At 40.4% G+C, this 17,233-nt stretch overlaps 1 long non-coding RNA gene across 1 annotated transcript; it reads left to right on the top strand.

Moving 5' to 3' along the window:
* Positions 1–722: 722 nt before the first annotated feature.
* LOC134165165 (uncharacterized) lies at positions 723–5,796 on the top strand. The gene is made up of 3 exons (XR_009965410.1): positions 723–2,778; positions 4,092–4,613; positions 4,854–5,796. It is a non-coding gene; the product is annotated as an uncharacterized LOC134165165 (long non-coding RNA).
* The last annotated feature ends 11,437 nt before the right edge of the window (positions 5,797–17,233 follow it).

Below are 17,233 nucleotides of genomic sequence, written 5' to 3' on the forward strand. Positions count from 1 at the left end.
TCACCCTTCTCCAAAACAGTGATGGGTGCTGCATTTTTCAAGAGTCTGCCTTGAAATAAGGCTTTTTGTTTTTTTTTCTGCCAGCCCCCTAAATGGTTCCTCTCTCAAAGCGAGACATGTTTCACGTCTGACAACCATGGCAAGGCTCTTTCAGTAGAGTAGCTCTGTTCTATACTGTGCTACCAAGAATAAACACACTATAAGTGCCAAAAGAGAAAAATAAATCCCTCCCTTTCATTTTTTTTTTTCCTTGCAAGGCCAAACATGCTGTCTTTGGACAGATTTCAATCCTGCTTTAATTCATTAAAAAAGTGAAACAAAATCACCATTTACATCCTTGACAGCTGGCAGGTTTTATGTGTTCTTGCTGCTCCTGCCAAGTCAAAAAAAGTTTTCATTCAGCTCTGTCATGGATCTTTGGAGTGCTGGAAGTGTGAGAGATGTCAGAATGTACTCATAACAATGACAAACAGTACCTGAAGGCAAGGTATTATGCTAATGTACTAGTGTAAAGGAAGTTACAATTCTCCTTTTTACTTAGAAAAAAACCAACCCAAACCAATAAAAAATGCCATGACATCAGATAACATACCAGTCCCGAAAGAGGGAGCATTTTTCTTTCTACAAAGCCATCTGACATATTTCAAGAGCTTTCTGTTCATCAGAATGCATTCCAGCATATACTGGGGGAGAGGGTGGGGAGTGGGGGGGTGGAAGCCAAAAATCTGGTGGTTTATTAGCTTTTCTTGATTCCTATTGCTTCTGTGAGATGGGAATGGTCTTGCAGGTCAGGTGACATGGAGGAAGACACTCACTCACCAAGCATCAGGGCCCTGGACAAGAATACTTTTCACTCCTATGTGATTACATCTGCAATATGCTTCACAACAGGGCACCGAATAGGGACATTACAGTGACTGTAAATCAGGAATAAACAGTGCCTTGCAAGTACTTTGTCAGAAATCAGGAACAGAAATGATCTCCAACTTACATTTTCAGCAGCTCTCCTATGGCCCTTGTAAGGCAATAACAGAAGGAAACCCGTTTCCAAATAAAAAGCAAACACTCATGTAGCAGAACTGAGGCATGATGCAAACCACCAGCATTTTATGCCACAATGCACGTAGACCACAGCCTAGATCACGTTGCACAGAATATAGAACTTGGAGGCATATGATCCAATCCTATGCATCCAAGCTGTATACACTCGGTGTGTTTGCCAGAAATGGGTTGTACAGAAAAGCTTGGCAGCTGTTTGAACTCTGTGGCATTAGGTAACATTATCTAGATTACAGTCTAAAAAAAATCTTAGTTGCACTTGAATTTTGATGGGGACAAAGATAAATTAGAAATTGGAGCTGCTGATATTGCATTTCCTTGTCTCACTACCCACCCACCCCAAGGAAATGCAAATGTAAGTTAAGTCCACCCAAGCACAAGTGTAAGAGGCAAAGCCTTCCATTTCCACCCTGCACAGCTGTTTACATTAGAGAAACAATTTTAAAAATAAAAAAGAGAACCCCATGATATAATTGCAACCCATGAGCACACCACTGCTATCACTTCTAGAGACATTTGTCTGGGAGGGAGCTGTTGCAATTTTTAGAACTCAGAAAGGACAGATGCCAGATCGTTATTCTTGGCTTTACGATAGAAAACAGCTTATAGACATAAGATGCTATTTACTGCCTACTGTACATTTCAAAGAACAGATATCTTGTCAATCATACAGTCTTTGTATTACTTGACTATGCCATTTTAATTTTGCTGTGGTTAGTTATTTTAAAATCAGTGTTACTCTGTGATCAGCTATCCCTTATCTACGGTGGTGAGAATAGCTTGGGGTTGTGACTTAAAAGACTGCAAATATGACTAGTCTCGGCTGTGAAACTTTGAGACCCATAGGCACAGTCTTTTCTTACAAAATGCAATCATTACAGCATGCATATAGCCCTGAGCCGTTTTACTTATTAAGCCAAAAACTGCTTAAAATGGCAATCCGCTCTTGGAAAAAACAACTTGCTGCTTTTTGCCTGTACAAGATCCCTTTTGATACACATAAATTTTTAGAAAATCTAAGCCTAGGTCAATTGTCTATCTCTGAGGTAGATACAGTCACAAGGGGATAATAAATAGATGCTCAGTTACACTTCTGTGCTCATTTTTACACACAGTATTGTGGATGCAACAAGCACACATAATTTGTTCTCCTCAAGAGTTACTTTAAAAAACCCAAAACACACCAGTGGGAATGTGGCATTGTGTGTGCAACTGGTGGGAGAGAGATCAAGAAAAACACTAGCCTGAAGCAGCAGGAGCAGTGCAATGTCTTCTACCAGGACTGGTTCTGGGAACATTGGAAATGCAGATGTCTAAGATGTATGCACATCAAACCTCATAATCTCTTGGTCACTCCATTTTAGGAACAAGTCCTCCAAGGCTCAGCTCACAGCACTCCGTGTAAGGTCCTCAAACAAGTGCCCATGACCACGGTGTGAAGCTGAGGGGATGAAAAGAAGCAGCTGGAAAAGCAGGGATTGCAGAATTTTATTTCTTCTTTTCCTTCCATTGCACTTGTGAAAGTTGTACATAGCAATAGGAGAATAACCTGGCCACAAATAATGAAACTCCTCAGTGAAAGGAAATCTGAAGCATCACTATGAATCACTAACATTAATTCTTAATAAATTTTTTAATTCTTAACTACGCCAAGCCAAGGCTCACCAAAGACCTTATGACTACACTGTTGTGACTGAGATGAGACTACCTGCTCTTCGGGTAAGGAGCCTAGCAAGCTGTTCTCTTTCAATAGAGTTGTAGAAGTGTATTTTCAAAGGAGGAAAAGCAGAGGTGCAAAAATATGGTACTGTAATGATGCTCTTCCAGGATGTTGGCTTTGGGGCTCTGATCTAACAGAGTTAGATGATCTGCCCATTGCTTTTTGTATGTTAAAAATAATTAAGAGGGCATATTTTAAATCTGAATATATACTTCATCTCTTACAAGGAAATAAATCTTGAAGCAAGTAAAACATTTATTTTTATTACTTCTAGATTAAGTGATAGGTTGCAGATTTCTGTAGCCCTGTCAGGTTGTGACGGTGAAGTTGTATATGGTCTATAAAAATGAGCACCCAAGAAGTCTTCATGTAGAGGCAAAACTCTGGATACTGATCAACAAACACTATATCCACATGTCACCTTGCCAGTGGCTCTGGTTGTAACAGCACATCACATCATTTCTGGAAAACAGCATTGATAATAGTAATGCGTTTCCTGTTCCAAAACTGGATTTCAGTTGCCCTTCCTCAGCAGGTGAAGCACATACCAGGCTGTGGGGGCTCTGGAAGCCTTCAAGATAAAAAGCACTTTCTTAAAGTAAGATCACTTCTATTACTGAGATGATGTGAAACTATTTATTTTAATTGGCATCTTTTCAGATCATTTAATTATCATATTAGCTCTTTTCCTAGCTTATATTCTAAGGGCACAATTGTGCCCTTCAATTGTGCGACTTAAAGAAAGATTGCCTCCTGCCAATCTCATTGCACGAACAGCCTGGAGCTCTCTCTGCCTTAAATACATATCCAGAAGCAAGCTGAATGTGTGTGGGAAGTGGAGATAGACTTTGGAAACAAAAGGAGCTCTTACCCAAGTTCTCTTTTTAAGACTTCTGTTCACACATTACCGTTTTCTAAAATAGCCAGTGATACTTGAAGACTTGAAAAAAAAAAGAGTACAGAGTTCCATACTCTGCTCAATGCTGATCAAGTGAGCTCACATTTGTTTACAATCAATAAAACCTTGTTTTGGCTATATCAGTGTAAAGATCAAAAATCACAACATTTTGTGAGTGCACATCTGGGAAAGTTCTGTTTTTCCACATGAAATATAATGCAACCCTAGAATACTGGGACTGCCAAAAAGCATATCACCATGCCATATAAACAGTGCTGTTGCAAAACTTATTAACCTATGGAACTTAAAGCCAGCAGGGCTATAGTAATATTATATAATGATACAGAGAACTTGGTAAACAGAATTGTTATCAAGCAATTTTTTTTTTTTTTTTTTTTTTACATACTATTGCAGATTTGCTCTCCTTTTGGATCAGGGAGTTAAAAACACAATAGCACAAAAATTCCAAAATATTTCTAGAAAGGAAAAAAGCAACCTTTGGAAGATGCAACCCACTACAGAACAGATCTGTATGTCAAAATTATACTCTTCCTTGTCCTCCTTCCAAAGAAGAAACCACATTGTTCCATGACAGTAAGCATTTTGGTCACAATACAATTGCATTTTTTCAAAACTGCATTTTCTAGGTGAAATATTCTTCTCACAAGAGGTTCGGTCAATCCTCTCCCCTTTTCCTCAGCTGCTGCTATATCACAGTGGCAGGAAAAGCATCTCCAGTGTGCTGGCAAAACCTGTGACCACCACATGCTCTACTCAGAAAGCCCTGGAGGGTGTCAGACTGATGAGCTCCATATTCCCAGCCAGATGTTCCACACAGGGTGTCACCACAACAGCTGGCTACCGTAAGGCACCTGCACAGAAGCTGCTGTGCCTACCTCATCGACCACAGCTGGAAAAGTGTTGCTGATTTCTGAGGTATGGTACTGTCCCTCCATCCAGCTGTGCTCCACTGGACACTTACTAATGAAATGAAGGGCTGCTGATAGAACGGTGACACCAACATTGGCCAGCTGACAACCAAAAGCTGTCTGCACACACACCCTTGATTGGACTCGCTGTTCTTCCTTTGACCCTCAGCTCCTCTCTCTGACTTTGAATAATGAGTGTAAGTACTCCCAGCTATTTCAATATATCTTTCTCCTATTTTTTTTCTAGCAGAGAGGATATTCCTCCTTCATCACTTATACTCAGATTTGCCTACTTTCTGAAGAAGTGAACACAACTTGAGTCTGAACTCATCCATTGGGAAGGGTTCATGAAATACTCAGTACTGCTCATCATTCTCACAATTTGTTGAAGGTTTGTCTTCACAACAGCTGAATAGAACATACCTGCTGAAAAGCCAGATTTTAAACTTGGACAGCCTGCAAATTATTCTTACGTGGCTAGAAGGACACATTCTCAGGGCTCATCCTCTTGGGAAAGAAAAAGGAGAAAAAAGCCTCACCAAGGACTGAATTCCCCAGGACAATATGGCTGAGCTTATCTGCAACTAAGTCAGAGTCAGCCTAGTTCTTCTGCCTTAAGTTCACTAGGTCCATCTATGAGGATTATGCTTCCCACAGTTGTTTGGATGGTCACATCAAATATAACATAATTTGGGAACATGGGATGCTTATTATTCCAGGATCATCAGTACTTAGTACATCAGCAGTGTGTTTTTACGTTTGACTGGATGTACTGGAATGGTTGATGGGTACCTGAAGCTGATGGTGAGATAGCTCCTGTGCTCAGCTGAAGCCACCCAGGATGAGGCATGAGCAAAGGAAGCCATCCATCAAAGGCCTGGAACAAGTCTCCAGCTACCCAAGCCAAAAGGGTTTGGGAGCACTGTGGCAAGAAAATCATATAGAATCATAAACAGTTTGGGTTGGAAGGGACCTTAAAGACAATATAGTTCCAACCTCCTGCCACAGGCAGGGACACCTTCTACTAGCCCAGGTTGCTCCAAGCCCTGTCCAACCTGGCCTTGAACACTGCCAGGGATAGGGCACTTACTTAAAGTAATCAATTGTATACTCTTTGAAATATAACTTTTTGCTCTTGTGCCTTCCTGGGGCTCCCACTGCCAGCACTGGAGAAATCAAGAATGGCAGTAGAAGACAACTGGGGAGGGGGAGAGGATGGGGGGGGAATCAGGGATGGGCGTCTGCCACAAAGTTCCACACACTATCATCAATATACAGCAGCAAAGTGCTCCTCCATGTGTCTGCATGGGAAAACTCTTAAATGCAAAGCCAGAAGCTGCTAGACCTTTGATAGAAAGGTATGATAGACCAAGAAAACTTCACTAAATAATGAAGGGAGCAGATAGAAAGGAAAAGTTTCTCCCTGAATGTTTCTGTCTGAACGACAGCAGTGAATGAGAGTAAAGCTGAAGAGGTTAAACGCATAACCTCAAAATTCTGACAATTCTAGGTTTCATCAATGTGGGGCCAAAGTTGCACAATGGCACATACAATCAGACAAAAGGCAAAGTATCAGATAAAATTACATTGTGAGAAACAGAATCTTAATTATCTTTTTAAACTGATGATGGTTCGTTACATAACAATTTTTCAACGATGCTGCTTGGAGCACCTCCCCATCCCCAAAATTGCTGCATCTAAAAGCCTCAGGGTCAGAATGGGAATGCCAGTGGTGGCTAAAATGGAAGGATTGTTCTCTTTCTCAGTTTCACACCATGGAAAATGAACTAATGAACATAAAGAGCAAGGCGACAGCTTGCAAAAATGCAAAGTCAAGCTTACATGCTGCCCACTTTTAAAGCAATCTTGTTTAGCCATCAACACCTCAGAAACAATTTATTCTTCATTCACATTCCTCAACAGCAGACTTTATTATATGGTGTACCACATCCTAACATTAATTAGCACTTCATTGGCACTCTAAGTATCATTTTTCAAAAGGACTGCAATTAACAAAATAAAACAAATCCCTTTTTAGTTCAAGCAACATTGCTTCTATCCCTCACTTCAAAGTGATGGTGTCAAATTGTTGCTTTCCTCTTGCAGCTTGCTGCAAACCAGCAAAATATTTTCTAATGTGTAATAGTTCTTACTTGCCTACCACCTTTCACCTGAATATTTTTTAAAACACTTAGCAAAAGCAAGGGGTGGGGAAGGATATTGATTTTCTTTGATTTTTTTTTTTTTTTTTCAGTTTATATGGGGAATTGCAGGCTTCCCTCAGGTTATGGAGTGGCTCATGAGTAGGTGGTAACAAAGACTGGCTTTCTGGACTCCCTGATTATTCTCGTCACAAAATAATCCAACAAATGCAATGATTTCACTTCAACTCAAAATCTGGTAATGTGCCTTTCTTGGGGATACAAAACAAAAAGTGTCCTGTTTGTGTTGGGGAAGCATCCTGGTTTATTCTGTGTGTTCATACAATATATCAACAGCCCATCCAGCCTTTGAGACCAATGCATACGACAATGGTCTGAGAGCAGAGCTCTCACATAACCATCAGCTTGAAAACTGTCTAGCAAACTCACAACTGTGAAACTGTAATACTACAGCAGTATTAGTCTGCAACAGCTGGAAACCATACAGGTTTTACTGGCAATGATCAGAACATAATCAGATTAAATACTCTATCTCTTTGGTGGTTTGCAACACGATCTTTGCTCTGTGGAGAAAATCCTTAATAGATGCAGCTTGAAAGTTTACTTTCATATTTTTTGAAACAAATTCAGTGAGGAAAAAAAAGAATTGCTCAACCTGAAGCCTTGTATATAAAACCAGCTTTAATTTATCATTAAAATACCATGGCTGAAAAGTGTCAACAAAACATAGACATATCGACTGGCAATGGTAATCCAGCTCCCTTAGGGTCAGCCTGAGATCTTTACGGCGCCCTGGCCTCTAGGCAGGATTTTCTGGTTGGATTGTCTCTTCTATTGATGGCATCAGCTTCCCCTTACCACGGCTGTTGCAGGAAGGAGCAGGGAGGTCTGCTCCTATGGAGCCCCATGATGTTTTCTGGTGTTTTTTGATTTCACTGGGTGGGCCTTAGCAGTTCATGTTATACTCAGAGAAAAGCCAAGCTTAGAAAAATACAGCATTGCCTCTGGATGCAAATTTCTCTTCCGGGCAATTTTTTTTATCTTAAAGGAGAATCAAGCCCAGTCATCTCCCCATGTGTCACTATAGGGTCAGCCCCTTCCTCCTGAGGGAGCTAACATGGCCGTGCCTTCAATGACTTGTCCTCACAAGCCTTAAAAGAGACTTCTAGAATCACCCTAAACAACTTCAGAAAGGAAAAGCTAATTTGTTACATTCAGTGCAGCCCTATTTTGGGTGAAACATGGCAAAGCCACTTGGCAACCAGAACTGTGAAGCCCACTCCCATGACAGCACCTTTGCAACACCTCCCGACACCAGCAATATGCGTGCCTTGTAGCAAACTTTTAGGGCCTCCATGTGGAAAAAGCCATTGACAAGCACCGTTCCCTCCCCATTCAATACCCCCATGCTCTGAGACACTACAAGTCCTAGTGGTTTTTAAGCGCCTTGTGGGAAGGGTGGTGCTACATTTCTGTAGCAGATGGCACTGGTCTCTTGGGAAGATCTCGTGCTACCCACCTTGGAAACTGTCCTGACTTTTTGGGACCCAGACGTATATGGCACAGCTGGGATTTCATGAACCCTGTCACACAAATCTCTTGGCTGTGCTTCTACCCCAGAAAAAAAAAATAAAAAGGTGACTTGGAAGAGCTGTCACAAAGGGACTAAGAGATATACTGGAGGTATCTCCCCTGCAGGCATTATTCCTCTGAATAGGCCAGAGTTTAGGGCAGCTCAAAAGAAAGCTGCTGATCTGGAAATAAAGGTGCATACCAGAAAGACCCCCCTGCTGTGCCTGTCCCCCTGTCTGTGCGCCCCCTCCAGCCAGCACAACAAAGGGAACATAAAGATTAGCTGAAAATTATTATTATTGTAGCTCCTTGGAATAACAGTAACAACAACAATAAACCAATAATAATTATTATGCTCAGGTCGTTAAAGACTGCAGTTTAGCATCAGAGAGGTGAACCACGCTCAAAGCCCTCCCATCCTGGGGCCTCTGCTAACACAATTCTTAGACCTCTAAATACATTTCAAGTCTGCTTGCACCAATACACCTGTACTGTACTGTGTGACTTTCTCACCTATCAGCCAGGTTGCTTGCCAGGCACAGGAAAATAAATCTGTCTATAAGGATGACTGTTGGCTTTTATGTGGATCCTAGAACAGCACAACCAGGAAAGTTTAGGCAAAGGTGTCTTAATGCTCCATCAGGAAAGCTTGGCATGTATCTACCCACAATTACAAAGACATGATGCTGCAGAGTATGACCAGAGAATAGCCAGACAAGTTACCATGGAAAAAAAAAGCTTATTAGTCTATAAATATTGTTTCCAAGGATATTCATAATCATGGCTGCTTTCCCTGTGTATACAAAGAAACTTTAATAAGGCTTTCTGCTCCTGTTGTCTTTTTAAAGACGTGATAACTTTGCAGAAGTGAAGAGCCTGTTCATAAGGTGCATCACCTAAAAAACAAATACACCTCTTTCAAATGCAAAATGTTATTGTCATTATTGTTGTTGTGAACATTATAACATGTGCTGCCTTCTCAGACACTGGGAGGACTCAGCCAGTATGACTATAAAAACAAATACTTTTGCTAGCAAAATCATGTGCAGCGATTACAGGTACACAAGGTTGGGGCATTCACTGCTTTTCTATACACCTTCAACCTCCAAAAGAAAAACAGGCTATAAACATCCTGGGAAGTTTCCTCCAGACTGAACATGAGGGTATACAGCTTGGCAGTCATGGCCATAGTGAAAGATCTGTATTTCCCTGGCAAATACACTTCCTGCAGTACTCTCGCCTTCTGGATACATTTGAAAAAAACATGCATGGGAATGGTGCATCCCTTTGCTTTTCACATTGACAATTGCCAGAGCTCAGGTTACAAGTCCATCAAGTCCCCTGTAAGAACACCAAAGAGTAAAAATGTGCTACTTCCAATTGAATGTGGACTTTCCAAAACACTTGCGCTACTCCTACCTGGCACCGTGTTTCCCCCAGCGTCATATTCTCCCTTCCATAAAACTCTGGATTCTCTCAATGAGTGAAAGAGGGGGATGATATGTATACATTCAGGTAACCCTCTGCATCACTGAGGGTTTCAGTGCACTGAGTTGGGGGGCACTGCGTTTGGTGGCAAACATGGCTAAAGCCAGTCTTGACAACTACTGGATTCCTGTTCGTGTTTCCTTTCAAAGCAGCCCAAGGCACATCAGCCAACAAAACCAACCTAGCCTTGTTTCTGTATTTGATGTATGTTTAACTTTCCATTACATTGGGAAAGGTATTAATTCAGTTATGTCAAATTAACTTGTTTAACATTAAGCAAGCCCAGTAATTCCCTTCAAACCTAATGTGTTAATAAAGATACAATTACACATACTCCCAGTCTATACCATTTTAAGCTCTAATTAGAGCACAGGCATTAACAGCTGGTGATACTCCATGCACTACAGCTGTCTCACTACATCCAATGCACATCTGAAACACATTCAAAGACATGGAGCCATGTTGCAGCCAGCAGATGAAACAGGAATGTAAAAGACAGTCCTACAACAGTTGTATTTTTATGAACATTTCCACCCCTTTACATTTAACTGTAATTTCTTTGATTACTACAGCTCAGATAATTCTTCCCCAAACCCCAGTTTTGTGGGTTTGGTTTGGTTTTTTTTTTCCATTTGTGCTGCTGAGAACTTTACTCACTGTCACTGTTTCCTTTGTACCACCAATTAGTCAGCCAGCCCCCCTAGTTGTGTGGGGTTTTCATGCGAGTGTGAGAAAGCAGGCATGAAGAAACCTAGGAAAATATGAATGCAAAGCCACACAAAGACATGCCAGATATTGCCAAGGCCAGGTGCAGGCTCTGAAACTGAATGTAATTTACTTCCAAGTCATCTGACCAGAAACTTGTGGTTAATATTGTCACTATTTTTTCAGCAGTCTCATTATGCTCTGAACTCAGGGCATTTATTTTTTTAAGGTACATCCTAAGATATTCAAGTTCCACCTACAGAAGATATTCAGAAGAAAACATTTAGCTGTGAAATTTCATTGGGAACTAGACCCTTTGGTGCCCTTTTTGAACTTATGGTTGGGAACTGTACCCAGACAGAGCAGTTGCCAGCAGCAATCCCTTTTGTGCTCCCTCCCTCCCTTTTGCTCCAGCTGCTGGAGCTATTATTCCCCCTTTCTTTCCCCACCTAGGCATTCAGGGCCACAGCTGTTTGATCAGGTCATGGTCCCATTCTCTCATAATGCTGCCCCTGCAGAGCCAGTGTGATAAACTGCTGGTGGAGAGATGACATTTTTCCCTTTTAATTTCTTTTCCACCAACAAGAAACTCTCCCCTGTTCATCCAAGGGTACAACCATCAAAGCTGTATGGCAGCTGCTGGATGGCTGGGAAGACACACACAGGCTACAATCAACATATCTGATACCCCTTTTCAGTTAATTTCCCCTTCCTATTTATCCTTGCAGGTGTACAGAAGAGCAGGCAAGCAAAGCCACAGAGTGCTTGTCACATTGCTGTTTCTTCAATCATATAGTGAATTATAAAAATGGATCACTTTGATTTACTGTGAGGAACCAGAAAACTTTTGGATGCCACTGCTGTATGATCTCATGCAGACAAACCACCTGTTAGTGGGCTGTAGCAGCCATAAATTGGTCCTGGGGATGCTTGGATAAAGAACTGTCTTCTCTGTTGTCCCAGGAGAGTGGATTGTCTGTATAAACTATCTATTTGCTCTCCAGAAATTGCCATTAAAAGACTAGCTTAGCAATTTTTTCCATTAGTGATTCCTGAGTTTTCTGTGCTCCCATGTGTGAGCAGATGTGTGTACCTACATTTGCACACACTTCAGTCTGTTGGAAGAAATGCAAGTATATATAACACTAAAACATGTTATGAATCTCTGTGTGTGTATATATATATATATAAACAGGAACTGTTAAGGTTCAGTGGACATCATAAAAGGTCGGAATGGTAGAATGAATTCTTATTAAAAAGCCAACCAAACAAAAAAAACCAACCAGCATCAGAAATGGATAACAAGGAACTTTAAATGTCAGTTTTATACTTGCTTATGATTCCAGGTCAATTCCTTTATGTTTTTCATGGATAAGATAAATTTTGAAATCTAACTTCCAGAGTTTTGAATTTGATATACCTTTAATGACGTTATTAACAGATTCTATAGGGGATCAATGTTTTTATTGTTTTAAGTGCAAAAATGGGCTTTGCCATAGTGTTTTCTGATTTATTTTTAACTCTTTATGGATCATTTTTGGAAAAGAAGTATCAATAGTTTAACTTTCTGTAGCAGAAAACCTAGTAGGTTTGTACCATCTTTTTCCTTTTCCCACTGTGTACTTTCTCATCACTTCAGGTTTTGAAAATCCAAGAGTGGTAAAAAATGGGATTTTTCAAAAGCCAGTAAGCTGCAGAATGGCTCAAGGAAAAAGCAGAACCCCATTCTGCCAGGTGTTTTTCAATTCATAGTGATAAGAAGCAAAGAGAGTTGAAGACAAGTAGTAATGATAATGCTGCAGCTGCTGAAGTAACTCACTCTTGAATATTGACAAATGAAAATAACTGCAGTGGTTCAGTGTTTCTCACAAAAAATATTCCTTTTCTTTTGTCAAACCATAATTCGTGCGTGAAGAATTAAAATCTGGCTTCTGCAAAATAAGTGTGTTTCCCTGGAAAGATTAAGAAGTCTCAATAATAAGACCATACAGTGCCTTTACAAAAACACAGGCCAAGAGGCATGCCTGCCAGAAACAGGAACCCAAAGCACCTTTCAGCTACCAGAAAGGTCTGGTGCTGTTAGAGCATATGTGTGCCAGAGAAAAAGTACACCTGACCCTTTTCTAGCTTCACCAACTTTGTGCTGCTTCCGCAGAGCACCTAGGGGTTTTACAACATGGCAGAATTGGGGAAAGGATTTAAGTATGTGTGACAGCAAGAGAAAGGGAGTGAGGGGAATGGACCTTTCCGGACTGCTGAAACATCTCCATTTTGCTGCTCAAAATCAGGAGCCTTTTATTGCACCTCACCCCAAACCTAGGAGAAAACCTCTTCCTCAGACATGGGTCATGTGCCAGTTTCAAGACAAATATTCCATTTTGTGTTGGTTTTGGATGGGAAGCCAATATTGGCCTAATCATGGAAACTGAGTTGCAGCTTTAAATTTGGAGAGGCCACTGGTTCTTCTGCATGTTTTTAAACACTTTCAGCCCTTTGAATGAAAAATGCTCACTCCTGTTTTACTGTTAGTAAATGGTAAAATGGTCTTTCTTTGAGAAAGACCGCTGGCTCTGAAGAATCAGCTATACCCTAGTAGATACACAGTTGCTTTTTGAACACCCTTTATATCACATCAAATAGCTAAAGAAAAGGTTTTTATACTAATGAGTCCTGTGCCAACTGGCATTTTCTTTCTTTCAAAACAAAGATGTGAGGCTTACATATGTAAAATGCATAATTCTATGCGCCATACTTTCCCCAGTGCATTTTCAGGCAAAGTAACATGCTAGATGCCAAGACTACAAGTTTAACAGAAAATCCAGCTATCATTAATGCAGGTATCTATCCTTCAGTAGAAACAGTCTCCATCAACAGCTGCCAGTCGTGGCTTTTAATGTAATTCAGTGGCAGATAATACAAAGCAGTACTTTTACAACTGGAGCATGAATGAAAAATGACACAGTCCAGGAACATAACAAGTAACAGGCCTGTGGGGTGAAGTTTTGACTGGCTTTAACTGGAAAGCTTGTTTTCTCTCGAGCACACGTTTGCCAACTTCAAATGGCACTTACTATTTTTGGTAAAGTTGTTGCAAGCCCTCACACATGCTTCATCCAGCACCAGTTCAATAGTATATGATGATCATTTGGTATAAAATGCTGGCAGCAGAACCAGAAGGTTTCCTTCATGCATCTTCATACTACTGCCAAGGCAATCAAATTAATTCTGTTAACAGCCTGCCAAGTCAACTAGCCCACTAAACTGTCCCGTCTTAAAAATGAAATCGAGACATTCATATCAAACCATGCCGTTTCCCCACTGAGTGTGACGGCTGGAGCCCTGCCAGGGGGAATGACTGCTATCATCAGACGATGCCATACTATGGCTCTAATGAGCTGACATTTCCTGTTGCTAAATTGCCACATCTGAAAGCCAAACCAAATAGTGTTCAACCTCTGTAGAAACCAGACGATGGTTTCTGATTTTTCCTTCTGCCTTCTGTTTCCTCACTTTCGATGTTTCTCCATCCAAACCTGCCTAGATAGAGAGGTATGAAGCAAAAAATTGCTCCTGCACCATATGGAATATATCAGTCTGCTCTGCAAAAATGAAGCTGTCTCACATTGCCTCCCCAGCCTTCGTAGTCTGCTCTGCAAACTGAACCATTCCTCTGTTAATTGAAAGGGAGGGCTCCTGTGAGTGAGCATTGTGGGCACAGGTTGCCCACACTGGCCTGGCTATACCATTTTTCCCTGGGTTGACACCTGAACCTGGTTTCCTTCCATATATTTCACATTTTTCTGGCTCCTGATTTCAGCAACAACCAACAGCAGTAGCAGAAGGGAGATTTCAAATACCCATTCTAGGATCTCTAGGGAAATAGTGCAGAGCATTAAAATTGCTGTCACTGTTACATCTTTTGAGTCCCTCCTAATCACTATTTGGCACTGTGAAATGTTAATGCTTCCCTTCAGAATAATTGCCTTAAGTTTTTCACCTTAAGTTTTTCACCTAAAGGAATACCCTCTGGGGGGTCAAAGCGCCAGTGAGTGTTGAAACCACTGTGGCCTTAAGCCCAGCAGTGCTCATGGATGTAGCCACTTCTGGAGCAGGGACACAACAGGTACACCAAAGAAATATTAACAGGAAGAAAAATTACAGGCTTAGGCTTCATACGGCAATACAGAACTAAAGAAACAGCCAGTGATCCTCCGTGATTCTTAACACACATTCCTCAACATAGTTAATGAGCTATCAGACAAATTGAGTTGAATAAGCAAAAAAGAGATGTTTCGCTAGAAAAATAATGGAAAATGGGAAGAATGGCAGAAAGACTTTTTTTTTACCATCTAGAGAAGACCACTAGGTACAAGGCAGTATAATTTTTCTACACTGTTATTTGCTAGGCTAGGATAGAATTGAAGAGGGGATTTTATCTATTTGCACCTTGATCTCGCCCTATTAAGATTATGAACTAAATAGGGGCCTGTTTAGCTGGCACCATAGTTTTCTTCATAGCCTTTGCTTTTGTTCTCCAACTGGTATATGAGTTTCATAGATCTTAAGCTGTACTTGGAGACTTCCTTAATCCACCGCACTGGTAGTCTTGGCTATCTTCCATCAACTTCACTACTAAGTCTCAAGTCTGTTACACATTTTATAGACTTGGGGGAAACTCATTTTGCTAGTGTTCAGGCTACTTGCAAGGGGCTGACACTCTGTTCACTTTGATTTGCTGTAACCAAAAGCTGTTTGGTTGTGTAGTAACACATTTCATGTTAGTGGTACTAATCATAGAATCATAGAATCGTTAGGGTTGGAAAGGACCTTAAGATCATCTAGTTCCAACCCCCCTGCCGTGGGCATAAATAATTTAAAATTATTCTACCTATTTCTTTGGATTAGGTTGAATACAGGGAATGAAAACTATCTACTACAGTAGATAGTGGCAGCAATGTGCTTTTTACAGCAGAGACATTAAAAGTTCAACAGCACTGGTAAAATCTGAGTGTGTGTCTACAATTTCCAATTTTCTATGCCATGAATTAAGTCTTCTCTTTGGGAATGCATGAAGTGACAAGGAAAGACCATCAAAAACATGAACATTAGGAATGAGATCTCTTCAGATTTTGGTAGTTTAAGAGGTTTTCAACAGAGGTCTTTTCTCAGAAATAATATAAGAAAAACTGATGTTTATCTTAGGTGCTGATCTATTTTGTGTAACCTGGCCAAAGGGTCATTGTATACAAAATAGGTGGAATGAACTGCATAGTTTAAATACAGCTATATATTGTGTCAGATGATCAGGTCAATAATATTTGTATACAACCATCACTCCTTCGAGCTTTTCTTTAAAAAGCTTTCTATAGGGAAAAAAAAACCAAACACAACAGCAGCATCATTACAATATTGTGCCAGGTATGCAATGCAAATAAGCACTGGGTGAATTCTGTAATGTTCAATAAGAACTGCCCCAAATCTCAACAGGGAACTGAAAATCAGTTCAAGGCAAGTGTGCTCCACTTAGCCAAACTTTTCCTAAGGAAAAGTTTGGATCTTGGCAGAATAAATGTGTACATGAAATCCCCAACACATTGACTTTGAATAGTTCGGAAATACCACCAGGGTACAGCATTACATATGGGGTTAACTTGATGGTTAGTATTTTTGCCTCAAAACCCAAGCACGAAAGGGCTTCAACCTCATGTGAAAAATTAGTAAGTACTAATTGAACCCGTCAAATTATTTTCTCCATGTTTAGTTCAAGATCCAATGAAAGCTGGCTGAGTGCCACCATGAGCACTTGATCTGAGCCATCTGAAAATGGTATGGTCCACAGATGGTACTCAGCACTTGGAAAAAAGCAGTCACTCTCTCAGATGACTATATATGAGTTCAGCTCCTAAAAGTAGGTACCAAATTGAAAATTACCTAAGAGTACTAGATTCATAAGACTGAGATACACAAACAAGCAAATAATATCTGCAAACCTCATGTGTTCCCCAGAACAAATCTCATCCCCATCAGGAACAAGGTGGACTTTTCCATACAATGCAGATTTTTCTGCAGTTCTTAAAGTGCATGTATAGAAGTGATTTTCGATTTACAGACCTTCTTAGGAGTACATATACGTGTCTCATTTTCTACCTACTTAGTAGATCATAAAATCTTGTCATTTCAGTTTAGAAAGAAAAGATCACATTCCCATCACATCCAAAGCTCAAGGTTTTGTTCTATATGAGATGCTTGTATTAGAAACTTTCTGTCTTTGAAGAAACTGTGTTGTTTAGTTTCTGGCATATGTTGTGCTAGACACCATAACAATTGGTTTTGGATGCTAGAAGTGGCAAAGGACATTTAACAACTAGCCTCAGTGTAGAGAGGCAATACCACGTGAAATCTAAAAGTCAGTATTTAAAATAAAGGAGGAATTATTTATAATTATTCTGTTAAGAGAGTGTGTTTTTCAGCAAGTGTGCTATCATACATTTTCCTTTCTGTTGACACTTTGTTTTCTGAGGCAACAGCTGGGTTCATTTGAGTTGTGTGCAATTACAAGAGGTGATCTTTCAAAATACAGTTTCACATAAAAGTACCAGAGAAGAAAATGGGACATTTTGCTAAATAAATGGCCAGGATCATCTCTGCTTTCTTCTGATCAAAAGGAAAATGCAGGAAGGAAAGTTCCAGTGACTTTCCA

Source organism: Pezoporus occidentalis, unplaced genomic scaffold (assembly GCF_034315485.1).
Source record: "Pezoporus occidentalis ecotype Australia unplaced genomic scaffold, CSIRO_AGI_Poc_V1 ctg230, whole genome shotgun sequence".
In the NCBI taxonomy this organism is placed as follows: Eukaryota; Metazoa; Chordata; class Aves; order Psittaciformes; family Psittacidae; genus Pezoporus; species Pezoporus occidentalis.